Source organism: Uloborus diversus, chromosome 10, assembly GCF_026930045.1.
Source record: "Uloborus diversus isolate 005 chromosome 10, Udiv.v.3.1, whole genome shotgun sequence".
In the NCBI taxonomy this organism is placed as follows: domain Eukaryota; kingdom Metazoa; phylum Arthropoda; class Arachnida; order Araneae; family Uloboridae; genus Uloborus; species Uloborus diversus.
In genome coordinates this window covers 65,860,653-65,877,588 of record NC_072740.1, presented here as the reverse complement: position 1 = coordinate 65,877,588, position 16,936 = coordinate 65,860,653, and positions in this window count along the sequence as shown.

Here is a 16,936-nt window from a genome sequence, read left to right as displayed (position 1 = left end):
ATATGGTCTGAAGCTTTATTTTCAGAACAGTTATAGCGTTTTCATAAAACAAACCTTTTTGATCCATGAAGGTATTAAAAATTAGAAAGTTTTTTATACATAACTGAAAATACTACATCGTATCTTCACTAAAAGTACTTTTTTCACTTCCAGCATCGAGTTGCTGAAATGTGCAGCATAACGTGGGAAATGTTTTGCTGTATGCAATCCATTAAACTTTTAAGCTTATTTTAACTTTATACATGCAATTCAGTGCATTTATTTTTCTTTTTCTGGTAAAACAGAATATTTTTATGGTTTTCTTTTTTTAATGTTATAAGTTGCATATGGACCTACTTTATTTCAGAAATACTAGTAACAAATCAACTTCTTTTCACACCATATGTGCAGTATTGAGACTGCACAGAATGGTTTTTATTGTAAACTGATTATTATAGATTAGATAATACTTTATCCTATTAGCCTTTTAAAATTTTCATAGATGAAAACAAATATATGACGGTGCAAAATTCCAAAGCAGAACAAAACAGAAACAATTTTTCACTTAGTATAATAAAATCTGTCAGGTTTATCACTACTAGTATTAAGTTAAAAATTGGTTTTACTACTCCAAAAATTATATAACTTTATATTCTGTTATAATGTTTTCATGAGAAAAAACGAAACATTCACACCAATAAAAATTGCCAAATTATTTTATTTCGTATACATCACCTTTGAATATCGATTAGTAGTTTTTACAGTGAAATTGCAGAAATTCATTTAAAATCGAATGCTAATTTTTTCAAGGTCAGCGTTTTTACATCACAAACTTGCTTCTTTTTTGTGACACCTTAGCCGACTTCGGTGCCATCATTAGAACTTATATTATGAAAGCATCTGTCAAAATAAAAAATTGTTAGAATCTCATAAAACTTGTAGACATCAAAAAACATACATGGAAAAATCAAATTACGTAGGTATAAAAATACGCCCTAACATGATTAAAATTATGACTCTGAATGATCTGAAATTGCCTTGGGAGTTGCTTTTATTTTGTAACCTCTCAACATATACCTAAATTGTAATTGAACCTTTTATTTCAGGAACCAGTTAAGCGCTTATGCTGTTTTAAGGAGAGAAAAAAATTTTTGGCAGCAATTTGCAAGCTAAGCATTTGTAACGGTGATTATTAATGTCTAATTAAAGTAGACTTAATCTGGATACTTTACATAAGAACTCAAAAAAGAAAGAAAATAATATCTTACATTTTTTTCTTCCATACAAAGAAACGCACTTGTACTGGTTTCTGAAGTACAATTTAAAGAAAAATCCTTTTAATTTTCGGCATTTTTGAAGGATTTTTAATTACATATGAGACTGTTGATTAAGAATAATGTTTTTTTTTTTTTTTTGATCGGCTAACTGAAGTGATCGGGAGAGTAACTCCTTCTATAAGTGAAGAATTAAAAAAAAAGCAGCGGAAAGTTTTCCGAAATGGGACTAACATCTTGGCCTAAAGAAAAAATTAAAATGTTTTAAGGACGATACAACTTGAAACTAGTCTCTTCTTATAATAGGCTCCAGATTATCGAATTGCAATATGTTTATTTCAAAACGAAAATAAGGATAAGGTAGAGAAATATTTTTTTAGAAAATGGAGCAAGGTCGAAGTTTAGGACAACCAATTGGGAAATATTGGGGTATTCATTCAAAACAATGAATACTGTATCTAGCCTCTTTTAGTCCCCCCCCCCAAGTTGCTACAGTAGCATTGAAAACCGTAGATGTTTTTACTTTCTTTTTTTTTTTTTTTTTTTTGTAACCCATATTCCGTTCCAACACTTGTTAACAGCTCGAGGTATGTTCAACTGATACCAGCTTCATTTTCTTTTTCTTTGACAGCTGCCCATTATTAGAAATTTAATTATATGAAAGAAATTTAATAGCATTTTAATCCATAATTGTGTTATTATATTGTTAAAATTTAATTTTTTGGAGATTTTTCCTTAAGTTCAAAGAAATCACATTGAAGAGTCATTTGAGTTGAAATAAAATAATATCGTAAGAACATTCTATCTTATATATGTCTTAATATTTAAGCATAATTTATGATGTTTCATGTATATTCTATGTCTTTAAAAATGGGGAAGCCCCCCGCCCCGACACCCGTTTTGAACAACTATCGATGTCCCCATTTAAGCCACCAGCGGCTTTTTTTTTAAGTGGCACTTTTTTTGCGAGGATATAGGCAATTTATCTTTAAGTTTTTCGGAATGTACCTGAATTCTGGAAGAAACAATTCTATATTCCCAAAATCAAAATGGCTTAGTTAAAGTAAATTCAGCAAAAAATGAAAATTCGGTCAGAAAAGTTTAAAGTTTTCAACAAAATAATAAATAGTCAAACATGTCAAAATAGAGTAAATCTGGTAGGGCCAGTTCTAATGATTAAGGAATTGCAAGTCCACATTTGGCCCACCGTCCTTGTTATAAACAATGCTATCCTTCTTGAAAATGCTTTGCCGGAAGATCGCACCACTTTTAACTGTAGATTTAAACATGTTCACATTTGCAAGTCTGAATATGCGAAGAAAGTTTCATACGCTGTAATACATCGTACTTTTAACATTCTGTTTTGGTTCCTTCGATTTTAATAACATGTAAAAACAAAGAATCAGTGTTCCAAAATTTACTGGAAAATTAGAAAAAAATAATAATGAAAGAAATTTACGTCTAATTTAGCTCTAGCAACAGAAATTTCTATATTCCGGTGATTCTTGAAGTGATAATATTCAATTACCCGTAAAATATAATATTGAATTACAAATTTAAAAAATTCAGAATTAAATAAATTGTATGACCGATCACATTTTAATCAAAACAAAATAAAATTGAGTTTAACTTCTTCCAAAAGATAGTTCTTGATTGTAACATAGAACCTGACAACGGGCCACAAAAATCAGCTTCAGGTGTCCAATATGGCACGCAGACCGTCGAATAGGCTTACGTGGCTAAGAACGCTTTAAAACTCAAAAGCATTGGTAATTACAAATTACATCCGAAAACACAAAAATATAAATGAAAAGAGATACTTATAAACTTCCGTTGCCGGCATTCATGTCACTAAGTGAATTATCGCACATCGTTCAGACTAGAGGCTTATTTGAAATTCCAAGCGGAGCACAACCGCGAACTGTTATCTTGATAAAATGAGACAACCATTATTCCATTCAGTTCTGGTCACAAGTTACGTAGTTCTTTACATTTGCATACCACTAAAAATAAAGAAATGATATTGCATTAGTGAATAAATTTAAATGAAGTAAATTCAGGCGGCTAGAATGAAATTTATAGTTTAAATTTTTCCGAAATACCTAACCGCAACCATATCACCAGGCACAAATTCAAAATGAAATCAACTACAATTGTTTTTCCTTCGTGCGCTGGAGGGACAGTAACAAAATATTCGCTAGCAAATTTCCCCCTTCTTGGCACGCCAGCACACCGAAAAAAGGAAATACATTAAGACATGAATAAAAAATTAAAAAATATTATAGTCCATCCGTTTGTGTGCACAAATTATAGCTTAAACATAATAGAATAATTGAGACATTTCAAAAAAAAAAAAAAAAACTCTAGAAAAATATGTCATTGCAATTCAAGCTTTACGTAAATTTTCAATACAGAAAGGTTTTGTGAAACAATCAGCTAAATTATTTTTAGTTTCTCAACAAAATTTATTCCAAATTCATTTTCATCAATCAAATTCCGTAGGAAATGGTACCCCACATCAATCTGCTTAGTTCTGCAATTTTTTCTTGCAGAACTAGAAAAATCGATCGCAACTAGATTAATAGCACTCTATACTGTGACAATCAGTCTAAAATACTGAATTCTTTTCGTGGCATTTAAAATTCTTTTTATTCACATAACTTCCTTAGATTGTTCACTAACTGAAATATACTCTGCTTCTATCGTTGAGAGTGCTACGTATTTTTGTTTGAATGTACACCATATTATTCGTACCCTATCCAAAAACATTACAAGCGCCCCCCCCCCTCATTATATTCCAGTCGTCTTGATTTGAGGCGTAATCTGTATCAGAATAAAAATGATTTATTCAGTTTACAGACAAAATTTAGATTTCAGGGACCGACAAACCCTTCAGGTTGTCTCACAAATCTCTTCTTTTAAATCCGCATATAGATACGCATTGCAGACATCTGCTCGGAAATGAACCCAATGTAACTTATACACAAAAATTGAAAAGAAAGCCTCAACCAAAGGAAAGGAAATTACTGAAGAGAACACTTGCGAAAAGTCTCCCCCCCCCCCAATAGCTGGTTGTTACCTAAAATTACCAGTCTGGCCTTGAAGCGAATTATTTCGTTCTGCTCATCTGTTCTGTTGCGTTTTGCCAATCTTCCCTTTCTGGCATTCTCAAACTTTGTTTCAAATTCGAAGGAATTACATCTTCGGAAATGTTAGTTTCTAGTTTACTTGAATTATCCCCCCTATCTTCATCAGAATCTGATACTTTTCTTGAATTATCATCAGAAATGAAATCAAAATATTTTGGGTCATATTCAATGTTATTTTCAGAACAATTAACCTCGGTTTCACGATTCGGACTTTAGAATCGTCGTGTCAATATATGCTTTGCCTTGGTATTTCTTCAACCAATTTAATTCTCATAACATGCTATTTCATGATTTTCAGGATATTCTTCTTCTACTTCAGATTTACTCAGAAGTGAAATAAAACGGTATACCTCTGTTTCCCGTTCCTATTTTTTTCCCGCCCAGAATTTATTTTCATCGAATTTAACATTCAGCATTTCTGTCACTTCACTATTTTCGGGATCCCAAATTCTATAACCTTTCAAATAAAACGCATATCCTACCATGACTCCCTGTTTAGCTTTCATATCCAATTTGCTTATTTTCTGTTTTAGAAGTGCAATATACGAAATACAGCCAAAAAACACGGGAGTGTTTAATAGATGGCTTTCTTCCCTCAAATAGTTTTAAAAAGGTTTTGGTTCTTCCTTTTAAAACCGCTCTAGTCCGTAAGTAGTGGAAGCACATAGCTGATTCGGCTCAAAACTGCTGAGGCAAACCCGATTCATTTAAAAGTGTTCTAATTCCATTCATTAATGTTTAGTTATAATGTTCTATGACGCTACTTTGTTAAATGGAGGATTTGTTGGTTTTTTTGATTCTTATGCTTTGGTCGCTAATTTAAATTTCAAACCGGGTGTTCAGAAGTTTCTTTTTGAAATCGAATCTTTCCCGTAATTTTCTCTGTTCTCTTTTGAAACCTGACAAAGTATTCGAAAACCTCACTTTTTTGAAAAATCGTCTATTATTGGGAAAATAATCCCCCCCCCCTAAAGAACTCAACTGCTAAGGAACCCATCGCATTTAAATGCAAAAGATCTTACCCGGCTTTGGCTTGAATCTCCGTTACAGGTTTAAACGAAATTCTGCAATTTTTCTTTTTACGGGGATAACAATCTGACATATTTTTACTTTTTATATCCAGTGAAAGACAGTGAAGTACAGAATCACATTTTTCAGTATTTATAATATAGTTTTTGTCTTCCTCATAAACGCATTGATACCAAACTTTAAGACTCAAAGGGTTCTTAAAGTTAAAACATAAGGAAACTGACGATTTCAAGGTTAAAAGAGTTTCAAATTCTACTGTAGTTCTAGGTATCAACTTTTCTAAATGAGCATGTCCTTCAAGGCGAAGAAAATATGACAAATCTCAATTTGTCGAACGGAACTTACATATTTGCCGATTAATAAAATACTGGTGCATGCACAAATTAAGTACGCACAATTAAGTACAATATCTAATGAAATTTGGACATTCGAGAATTCAAAAATTTGAATCGTTACAATTATGTCCCCAAATTTTCCGAATCGGCAGACAAAGTGTTCCCAATATGGCAGTTTTGGGGAGGTTATAGTGACTTCCCGTGACCTCCCATCGAGTGCCATTGAATATGGTTTCTAAAATTATTTTTAAGTTGACAAGTTTCAATGCTATTAGTGCATTTTTCCAGAAGTAAAACTTTAATTTCTTACTGACGCAAATATAAAACTTTTAAAACACAAGGGTTTCGTGTTTGTATCTAAAGATGCTTATTTTTATTTATTTTTTTATTTTTTTGGAGTGCTTCATTGATGATTTTTTTTAATTATAATTATTTTAGTTTTGTTAGATAAGTATGAAAGCTGGCTCCAGATTTCAGAGAATTTTGAGTCTTTCAGAGTGGCAAATTCTTCAACAAAAATATCATTAAACTTGATACTGTTTGCATGTCTCTCGGTCACGTTATTATTTTATTTATTTACATTGCTATAACGTAAAGTTTATCAATAAAATGGTTAAATGCAAACTGTTAAAGAATTTAAAACTGAACATTAGAAAGCAAAAAAAAAAAAAAACCAGAAGGAAGAAGTCAATCGCGATTCGCTAAAAATTTACTAGAAGACATAAGAATTTAAATTTTAAGTACTCACATGCTATATAACACAAAATATTATCGTAAACAAAATCTAATGTTCTAATAACTTTAAAAACGATAAAGAAAGGAACTGATTTATTTTTAAATCAAATTTGAGTTTCAGAAAATGTTTAAAAACTATCATACGGGCAGTAAAATATTCAGAATCACAACAACTACTCGGATTTTTGCTATAAAGCAATCGCTACAACTTAGCAACTAAAAGAAATTGCAAAGTCAACGTCAACGAATATTGGAATACGAATTATGATTTCAAAATAAATACTGTTATTTTACATACATTATCGATGATAAAAAAAAACTACATTTTAAGAAAAGGGAATGAATAATATTACTAGCACTTACCTTTAACTTGGATTACAGCTGAGCAGTCCTGTCTCAGCACACCCGAAAAATAACTAACATGGCTGTCGATACTTTGAATTCATTAGTTTCTCTTCCCGTATGAAAAGAAACACCTTTTGCGCATCGTTTTGCGCAATCTAAAACAGTTTTACAGTTTTTTTCTGTTATTTAGAAGAGCAGTATTAAACTGTAGGAAAAAGCAGTATATTACTGTAAAAACAACAATTATTTTTTGCAGTGTACTTCTAATTGCAAAAATGTTCAAAATCAGATGCAGAGTTGACATATTGAAAGTTTGAAGTAAAAATAAGTCAAAAAATACAAAATTTAACTTTTTATACGGGCTCAAGGTTTCCTTTGGTATATTTAGGAAAATTTTCTCCATTGAAAAATCATTCCTACAGTAAAAGTTTGACATTAGTACGACCAATATTCACCGAGCTATGAAACGCAGCGTTTTGTGATTTACACCACTTTACACTTGCCAGCAATGAGAGAGGGAAAATATAGCGATTAACTACGGTTTAAAATTATATGAGTGCATATAGCGTGATTTTTCAATTTGTTCGAGGTTTTGTAGTGTGCTTTTGCGTATCATGGCATAACATTTGCTTTTATTTTGGAATAGCAATGAAAAATATAAATACTTATTTTATTTACTTCGACAACCTGACAACCCCTGAAAGGGCGATAAGTTCCAATCTCATCTTCGGTATAGTCCCTAAAAACTTTGAACTCAAATATATCCTTGAGTTTTGGTCGCACAAATGTCAAGTGTTTTGTGTCAGTAATAGTTTTTAATGCAGATTATTTACTTAAATATAAATTAAGGGACCTGGGGCCCATATAAAATGTTAAGTTTTGTATTTTTTGACTTATTTTTATTTTCGCTTCAAACTTTCACTATCTTAACTCTGCATCTGATTTTGAACATTTTTGCTATTATACATCTAGGACTTACGGATTCGAAAATAAAGGTCTTGCAGTTTAAAAATAAACAGACATACATACATACATACATACATACATTATATATATTATATATATATATATATATATATGGGCTGTTTATGACCAAAAAACCCTTCGCAGATGGTCAGGAATTGCTGTCCAGAGTGCAACACTGACAAACGGACCTCCCATTCTGACTAACGTAGTAGGTATTCAAATTATTTTGCATAACTTAGTATTATGTTAAGCCGTATTAAGGTCTGAAGTACACTATATAACGAAAAGTATTGAGGCACTTTCAAAAGTGCAAATTTTTATTAATTTCTCGAAAGATAAGAGATCACCAATCCGCAACTTATGTCCTATAAAGAACATGTTTCAGCTTACATTTCGCAATAAAAATTAAATCACTTATGCACTTAGGGGACAAATATCAAATTGAAGAATGAAAAAAGGATTTTGATCAACAGTCGTTCTTTCTCGCTTATTTCCAAATATTTACGACTAAAGATGATCAAAATGCTTTTGTGTATTCTTAAATGGTGTTGTTGTCCCCTGTACCCCTGTTATGTATTAATCGATGAACCGTGAAAATGGTTAAGTGGAGGGACTTCGTGGTGTCATGTCATGTTATGTATTGATCTATGGAATGTAACTGTGTAAGCCCTGGTGTAACTATAACCGTCCAAGCAAGACATCGATTAAACGAATATAATGGAATGTCCACACTATAGATGTCGGTTGGTTCCTGAGCGAGTTAAGTGTTCGTTCCAATACGCAACATGCAGGTATAAGGTGTACATAGCCTGTAAATAAGTTAAGCAGCAGTGAAGTATGTTAGTGATTCAGTGCCTCATCATTGTATAGACTACCCCCCCCCCTCGAATACACGTTAACTGGCAACGATGTGAATATCGAATTCATTCAGCTTCATTGTGAATTAGAACAATGCCTGAAGAATGAAAACGTAAATGGTTTAATCTTTTCTTTTGTAATGGAGGGAAAAAAAAGGAACAGCAGACTGAAGCATTACTAAAATAGAACGAGCTGCCGATGAACAAGGCTTCAGAACGAGGAAGCACCTAATCAGAAAATAACTATTCAGTCTGAAAAATTTAATAAAGACACAGGAATTTTTGATAGTTTCATTGAGCGATTTGGCACTCACTTGGACATTCAGAATGTGACTGAAGATATTCGAAACAATGTTTTCATATCCTGACTGAATCCCGGTTTATATCAGATCTTAAAAAAATTGCTGGCTCCTGAAATTGCTTCTGACCAAAAATTTGAAAACATAAAAGATATTTTATGAAAACATTTAAATTCGACACCGCTTATTATTCTGTCACTTCATAAGTTTTTAAATCGGAAACAACACATATTAGTTATTACACTGCTGAACTTAGAGCATTGGCCGTACATTATGAAAAGGAAAAAGTTATGTTAAATGCAATGTTGTAGCATGTCTTTGTTAGTCGATTGCGTGATGGATCAATGTTAGATAGGTTATTCGAGGAGAACAACACTGTTCGGGATAAAACTTCACAAATATCACTAGCCATGGAAAAATAATTTAAAGGTGTCAGAGATAACTTAGGGCGAGAAATAAATGCAGTAAGCGTGGTAAAAAAATTACGTAATTTTCTAAACGTGGAGTTAAGCAGGAAAATGTTTCTGACAGTCAGCAAATATGTGAAAGTTGTGTCAATTTTCTTTAACTTTGTCAGAAAAATATTTTCTTCTCCAAAAAAGGAGGATTAATTACCCGGGAAAAAATGACAGCTGCATTATAAAAAATAATTTAAATGCCTGAAGCTATAATTTAATTGAATATCTAGTACCCAGTGCTTTAAGTTAACAGTACACTAAGTAGAGTTTTCTAAAAATGTTATTGCGTCGTGGATGGAACCGTGTCCTGCTGAGGTTACGACTATTTATTTATAACGTCTTCATTTCCAATGACTCTTCCTGTGTCTCAGTACATTTGCAGGCTTCTAGGTGTTTTATGTAAAAAAAAAAAAAAAACTCTACATAACCTCCTCCTTGTCATATTGAAGTTATCTTGGCCACATTGTGCAGGGATACGCTTCGAGTTATTCTCTGCGGGTTCACTTGAAATTATAGGGAAATTTGTTTCTTCTTTGAAGTCTCAAGCTTTTGTTCCGTTTTTCAGAAATGTCTTCAATCGATATTTTTGAACCTAACTTTAATATCTACCATACAGAACTAAGAGATGCATGCAATTGAGTTACATGCTTCATTAAGCTCGACATTTATCATGGTTCTGATTTGTTTTTCTTCAGAAGGTACTAGAACAAAAAATTAAACGTACGTAAATGTTCAAAAAAAAAAAAAAAAGGGGGAGAAGAAATTATTACATTAGTGAAATCACGTTTGAATTAAAATGAATGTAAGATTTTATCTAACAAATCTTAACCAAATTAAAACTTCATGTGTAAATGTCCACCAACAATTATTTTTTTAAGATGAATAAGCTGTACAAAACACATGCTAAACAAAGATATTAATAATATTTCAAAAAAGAGACAATTTTAAGCCGAGTGGAGAGAATCCTTGACCTTTTGGAGATGCGGGATTTTACGCCAAAACAACTGCGGGGATTTTCCCCATTTTGTCACTTTCTGAAAAACGCGCCATGTTGCTTTTAAGCAGTCATTAGAATAATTGTTTTCACACGAAAGTGAAGCTTTAATGTAGCAGTATTAACGCGTAATTCATTGATTCATCTTTTCAAATTCTACATTTTACAATGTTGAAATACTATATTATAAAAGTTAGATCAAAATAGTAAAAACAGACTTATCCCTGTTTCTCGTCTCTGGAGTGCCTAGTCAGGACAAAATTTCATTGATCAATAGGTTTCCATAGGACAAACCCACCACCTAGACGTAAATTTTTTACTCCAAGGTGATCAAGTTAAAATGTCGGTGCGGGTTTTTACCCCACGCGGGGCTTTACCCCCACCTACCCTAATTACTAGAAAAGTTTTAAAACTTGCGAAAATGTACCACTGGTGAAGTTAAAAAATATGTATGTATCTTAGAGGATGCCACTTTGACTGGAACAAATCTTAGCTCACATCAACAATATATTTGTATGAAATTTGCCATTACTCAAAAGATTTTGCAAATAAAAAATCTCGTCCTGTAGTACATTCCAAGTAGATAACAATTGCCGCCCGTCTTTTAAAGTGATACTTTTCAGAGAATCAGAGTGAACATGTGGTCGCGCTGTGTATACAGCGTACATTGCTCAATTAGCAATCTCCAAATAAAATATCTTTGCAAATTTCTAGCGAATATATTGTTGACGTGAGCTAAGATTTGTTCCAATCAGAATTGAAGGGCATCTTCTATAAGATATAGGGTCTGGTGGGGGAAAGTGGTCAATGGGGTAAAGTAGTCATTCGTCAAATAAATGGCTATAGTTTGGAAATAAATGTTCGAATGAATGTGAAAATTTCATTTTAGAGTAGGGCAGTTAGAAACTACATTTTGAACACAAAATTTTACAACCAGCAAAACTTTACGTGGTAAGAAAGAATATTATGTGTGAATTTGAAAAATGTAAAAATCTAAACACCTTTTTTTAACTTGCTTGGGAAATTTTGTTTGCTGGAATTATGAACAGATTAACTGCACAGGTCGCTTCCTACATGTCTCAAGAACTCTTACTCATTAGCAGTTATCTGAATCCATTTTAGATAATTTTTTAGAACAGTTTAAGTAAGATGGGATAAAGTGGTCATAATATTAGGCTTAAACGAATATTGTTCTTCTAATGTCATTTAATCTTTAAATAAAAGGCAGATATAAATTAATTATTAATTTCACTTAATGTGTATTGTTTTTACAGTAAACGGGGTTAAATATACGAGTATATGCGTATGCATGCGTATATATACTCGTGTAGGCACTTATATAAATGTATTCACATAAAGGCACCAATAAATACGTATAAGGGCATCTGCAAGTATTTTTATCAAAACATATATACATTCCATACATATATACACGTATATCCTCACTTACACTCGTATAGATACGAACACTTATAAACTCAGGTAGACACGTATATGCACGAAGGTACTCGAGTAGACACTTACATACAAGCATATGATATAAAAGTATACAGGGTGAGTTTACATTCTTGAGCAAATTATTAAAAGGTGTTAGAGGGGAGGATAAGAAGTAAGAACCATAAGGAACATGTGGTCACAATGCTGACGCGCTACATGCAGGCAAAGCCAGGAACTGATGGATGCAAAACAAGTCAGAAATTTATTACACAAAGACAGTTTTACACAACTTTTGAGGTCTTAAGAAAGTTTTAAAGCGATTGATGAAAATTTACGGCCTCCAGCTGTTTTTTACACCCGCCGCAATCACAAATCACTCTCTTTTGCAATAACAAGACTTATGAAAAACTTTCATCAGTCGCTGCGTCTGTGTTGCGATGTTTGTATTAGAGCTACTACAGACCGTAACTTTTAAGAACTGCTCTAAATATTTCTTAAAAACTAAAACTTTGGGTAAAATCATCTTTGTGCAACGAATTCGTGACCTGTTTTGCATCCATCAGTTTTTGGCTTTGTGTGCATGTAGTGCGTCAGCGACCATAAGTTCTTTATGATTCTTTGCTTCTTATTCTCCCCTCTCACACCCCTTAGATTTTTGCCCAAGAGCTTGGATGCACTCTGTAGGCATACATCTATGTAAGGGTATATACTCGTGTATACATATATGTACTGGTGTATGCGCGTAATAGCACGCATATGCGTCTATACAGGTATATAATCGTGTTTACACGTGCACGTATACATGCGTATGTACTCGTGCGAACATATATATATATATGCATGAGTAGACACGTACAAAGACGCAGTGGATGTATCCACGAATTAGCTCGTGTATACCCGTTTATGTATGCATGTATACTTATATTTGCATATATACGTCTACTATACACGTATATACTCGTGTAGACACGTATACACTCCTGTAGGTAATCACGTATTCATGCTTATATATTCGTGTATACACGTATATACTTGAGTTGGCAAGCGCATACATGTATCTGATACATATATCCCATCATATATGAATATGTTTACTCATGTTTACACGAAACGTATATACTCGTGTATACACACATATACTTGTGCATATACTTGTAACTATAAAAATAACTGAAATATACAAATATTAAGGCTATTTATAATGGTTTTGCATTCATTTTTAACTATGACCACTTTACCGCATGCTCTGACCACTTTCCCCCACCCCACGGGGTAAAGTTGTCATAAATACAGAGGGAAATAAAAATATTATAAAACTACTTAAATCAATAATTTTTTTCCTGAAATTCAATGTACCGTGTTCTTTAATAATGCAATGTAAAAAAACAACAAAAAAAAAGTTGAAGTGTTTAAAGAATTAATTGTATTTATTATCCACCTAAGTTGAAAACCTACGATTTTATGACCACTTTACCCCACCAGACCCTATACTTTTAAACTTCTCCAGTGGTAAATTTTCGTAGGCTTTAAAGCTTTTCTAATTTACTGAATGAAAAGACTTGCGATTCCTTTCGTTGTTCATTTCAAATATTGCATTAACTGCCTCAATCAATGGAAGTTCATTTGCACACAGCAAACAAAATCAACCACTGTATGGTTTTGTTTAGCTTTAACTCTAGACGACGAATGACACGTCCTGTCACACCGGTATTAGTGTTTGTACCATCTTAACCCATTACAACCAAGTTGTCAAGTGGCCGCTCATTAGTTAGATGTTAAGAGATTGATAATGTTATACTAAATAATTTAAGCTTCTCCCGGCATAACTGTTATATATGTTCTGTGTATTTTGAGCCGGGTTCTTTTTGAGAGTATAGGGTAGACTGGGGCACGTTTACGAGGATATTTTTTAATGAATTTTCTAATTTTTATGTTTGAACCTAGGAAATTTTAGACATTGTGGTTTTATAAAACAGTTAATGAAGTCAAAATTTGTATATTTAGTTGTTGCTCAACTTGTGTTTTTAACCGTAAAAAAAAATGTTTTTCGAGTCCAAGTCAATTGCGTAAACTTGCCCCAAACACGGGGCAAGTTTACGCATCGAGTGGGGCACGTTTACGCATAATAAAAATGATACCAAGGAGTTAGTGATATAGATATTAACCAAATTTTAATGTTTTATTTCTCTTAAAACACTTTGAAAAGATGAAAATCACAAAGAACTAATTATAGAATATTTTATAAGCAAAACTAAACTCATAGTGCTTATTACTGATTAAAAACTATTTAGTCATCTTCTTCATCACTGTTCTATTTAACTAAAAAAATAAAGTATTTCTTTTCGCATACTTGTCATGGGACTGCATTTTGACATCTAAGACATTAAACCCTGTCTTATCCTTTTTTCGATTGTGGTTGTGCGCTTTCAAACGATAGATGCATGCACAATTTTCTGCTTCTTACACAGAATCGTTCATTAATTTTCTTTTAAGAGTGTACTAACTTTTTCCCTGTCGCAGGTTTTAGCTTCATACTTTTTTCTTTGATGTCTTCTATTTCTGCTTCAATAGAAACGTATAAATTTTAAAGTAATTTCTCTTTTTTTGTTTTGCCCATTTTATTTTTTTCTTTGTAGCTTCTAACTGATCTTGTCTGAAGGCTTCTTTAATCGGAGTATCAGTTAGGGAAAAAAAAGAGGATGCTCACAATCCTTTCCTGGTTCCTAAACTTTGGTTCTACTATTTCAAACGGTCTCAGTTGGGGTAGTCCAAATGTGACAATGTGGAAACCCAAGTGGGAAAAATAATTGAATTATCGATAAGCCTTTTCATTATTTTGACATCTAACGTGATTCTAATAGTGTTTTGAACGTAAAGTCTTAAAATCTTTAAAATAAAGAAAATGTATTACAGGCTGAATGGGGAATAAAGTTAAAGCTGAACAGGCGTGAAGACAACACTATATGATTGTAAGCTATAAGATACGAATTTGTTTCTTAATTAAAAATGGATGGTGATTTTCAAAACTAAATAAACTGAAAATACTAAAGGTTTGAGACAGTACAAAGCGAAAAAAGCTTCCGGGCCCGTTTAGAATTAAGACACAGTAAGAACGTGCGTAAATGTGCTCCAATGAAAATGCGTAATCGTGCTCCGTCGGCAAGTTTGGATTTATTTTTAACGTGCAACAAAATTTAATAACTTTTCTGTCTATATAAATACAATTCTCAAAAAAAAAAAAAAAAAAACCTGCTATTTTTTGTATATTTATTTCTTTTTAACAAAGTATTATTTGTTCACAAAAAGCTTCAAAACGTTCAACACAAAATTTACTCGGCTCGGTAGAAAACAGATTTTCCTATCCGCATGCTAAATCGAAGCTCGACTGATGCTCAAAAACTTGTGAGAATATTTGCTAGGGAGTAGCATCAATCTGGTATGACTGATGGCTCTCCATTTATAACTCGTTTCGAAAAGGGGCACTGCGTAAACATACCAAATGCGTAAACGTGCCTCGGTCTACCCTACTGATATTCGACAAGAGTTGTAATATAATGTTTCTTGCTCTTTTACAAATGCGAGGAAAATTCTTTTTCACTCCACCCAAAAAAGAAGGTGGTCCTGTTCGCAAGTTGAGTAGATTTAATTCGAACTCGCGTAAGGAAAATTCGGCGAGAAGGATTTACGGAATTTCATAATCAAAACTCTTTTTTACTGGTAATAAAAAATAAGTGTGCTTTTTACTTCCTTTTACAAAAAAGGAAGTATTGTATTCGCGAAAAAATTTTCACTCAAAAATCGCCCTTAATTTCCATTTTGCTCACCCCCAAATGAATGTTGAGTTTTTTTTTCGATTCGACCACATGCGGAAAAGTGCCTAAGAATGTATAGACACGCGAAATATCCATTTTGACCATCACCGAGGTAATTACAACGACTTTTCTCGTGACGTCTGTATGTATGTGCGTATGTGTGTATGTGCGTATGTGCGTATGTGCGTATGTATCTCGCATAACTCAAAAATGGTATGTCCTAGAAAGTTGAAATTTGGTACATAGACTCGTAGTGGGGTCTAGTTGTGCACCTCCCCTTTTGGTTGCTTTCGGATGTTCCTAAGGGGGTCTTTTGCACCTTTTTGGGGGGAAATCATTGTTAATTTCGATGAAAACTCAAGTGGCGTTATAATTTGTCGGACACTTGGCGATATATCGCCAGTCTTTTGGTCGCCAAGTTTTGTCGCCAACTTGGCGACAAATTTGGCGGAGTTTTTTTTTTTTTTTTTTTGGTTTCAATTTGGCCATTGTTGGTGATATTTAGAGAATAAATATTGAATCACATTAAAATAGCGAATAATGGGGAAATGACATTAAATTGGAGTAAAAGGAAGTCATGTGATGCACACATCAGCTCGTTGGATTCTTGTTAACCTTATTCTAAGATTAGTGTATAAAAAAACTACAATATTGACATAAAGAAAAAGTTCTTAAATGCAATGTAATAAATAATCTAAATGAGAAATTAAACATATAACTGATAAATAAACTTTAGACTCTGCGTTTAAAATATTTATATTGTATGCACTCAACCAATTTTTGTTTCGCAAGGGGGATCTTTATTAATCTTTATCGAGGGATAAAGATTAATAAAGAAACATATCAAGCTCATTTTGAAAGATGTTGTCTTACCTTGGTCGCAAAAATTCTTTGAAAACAAAAACTGGACCCTTCAACAGGATTCCGCACCTACACACAAAGCTAAAGGCACTTAAGATTGGTGCAAGACACATTTTCCGGACTTCATTGGTGCTCAAGAATGGCCACCGTATTCCCCAGATTTAAACCCAATGGATTATTCTGTTTGGTTCATCTTGAAGACAAGGGTGTGTGTTAAACCCCATAAAACTTTGGCATCCCTAAAGAAATCCTTATGCAAGAAATGGGATAAAATACCAGTTAGTGAATTGCGGCCCATAGCTGAAATTTTGTGACACGTTTAGAGCTCTGTATTAAGGCTAAAGGTAGCCACTTTGAAAATTTGTAAATATATTGCACAAAATTATGTATTCATATTTATTTTGAA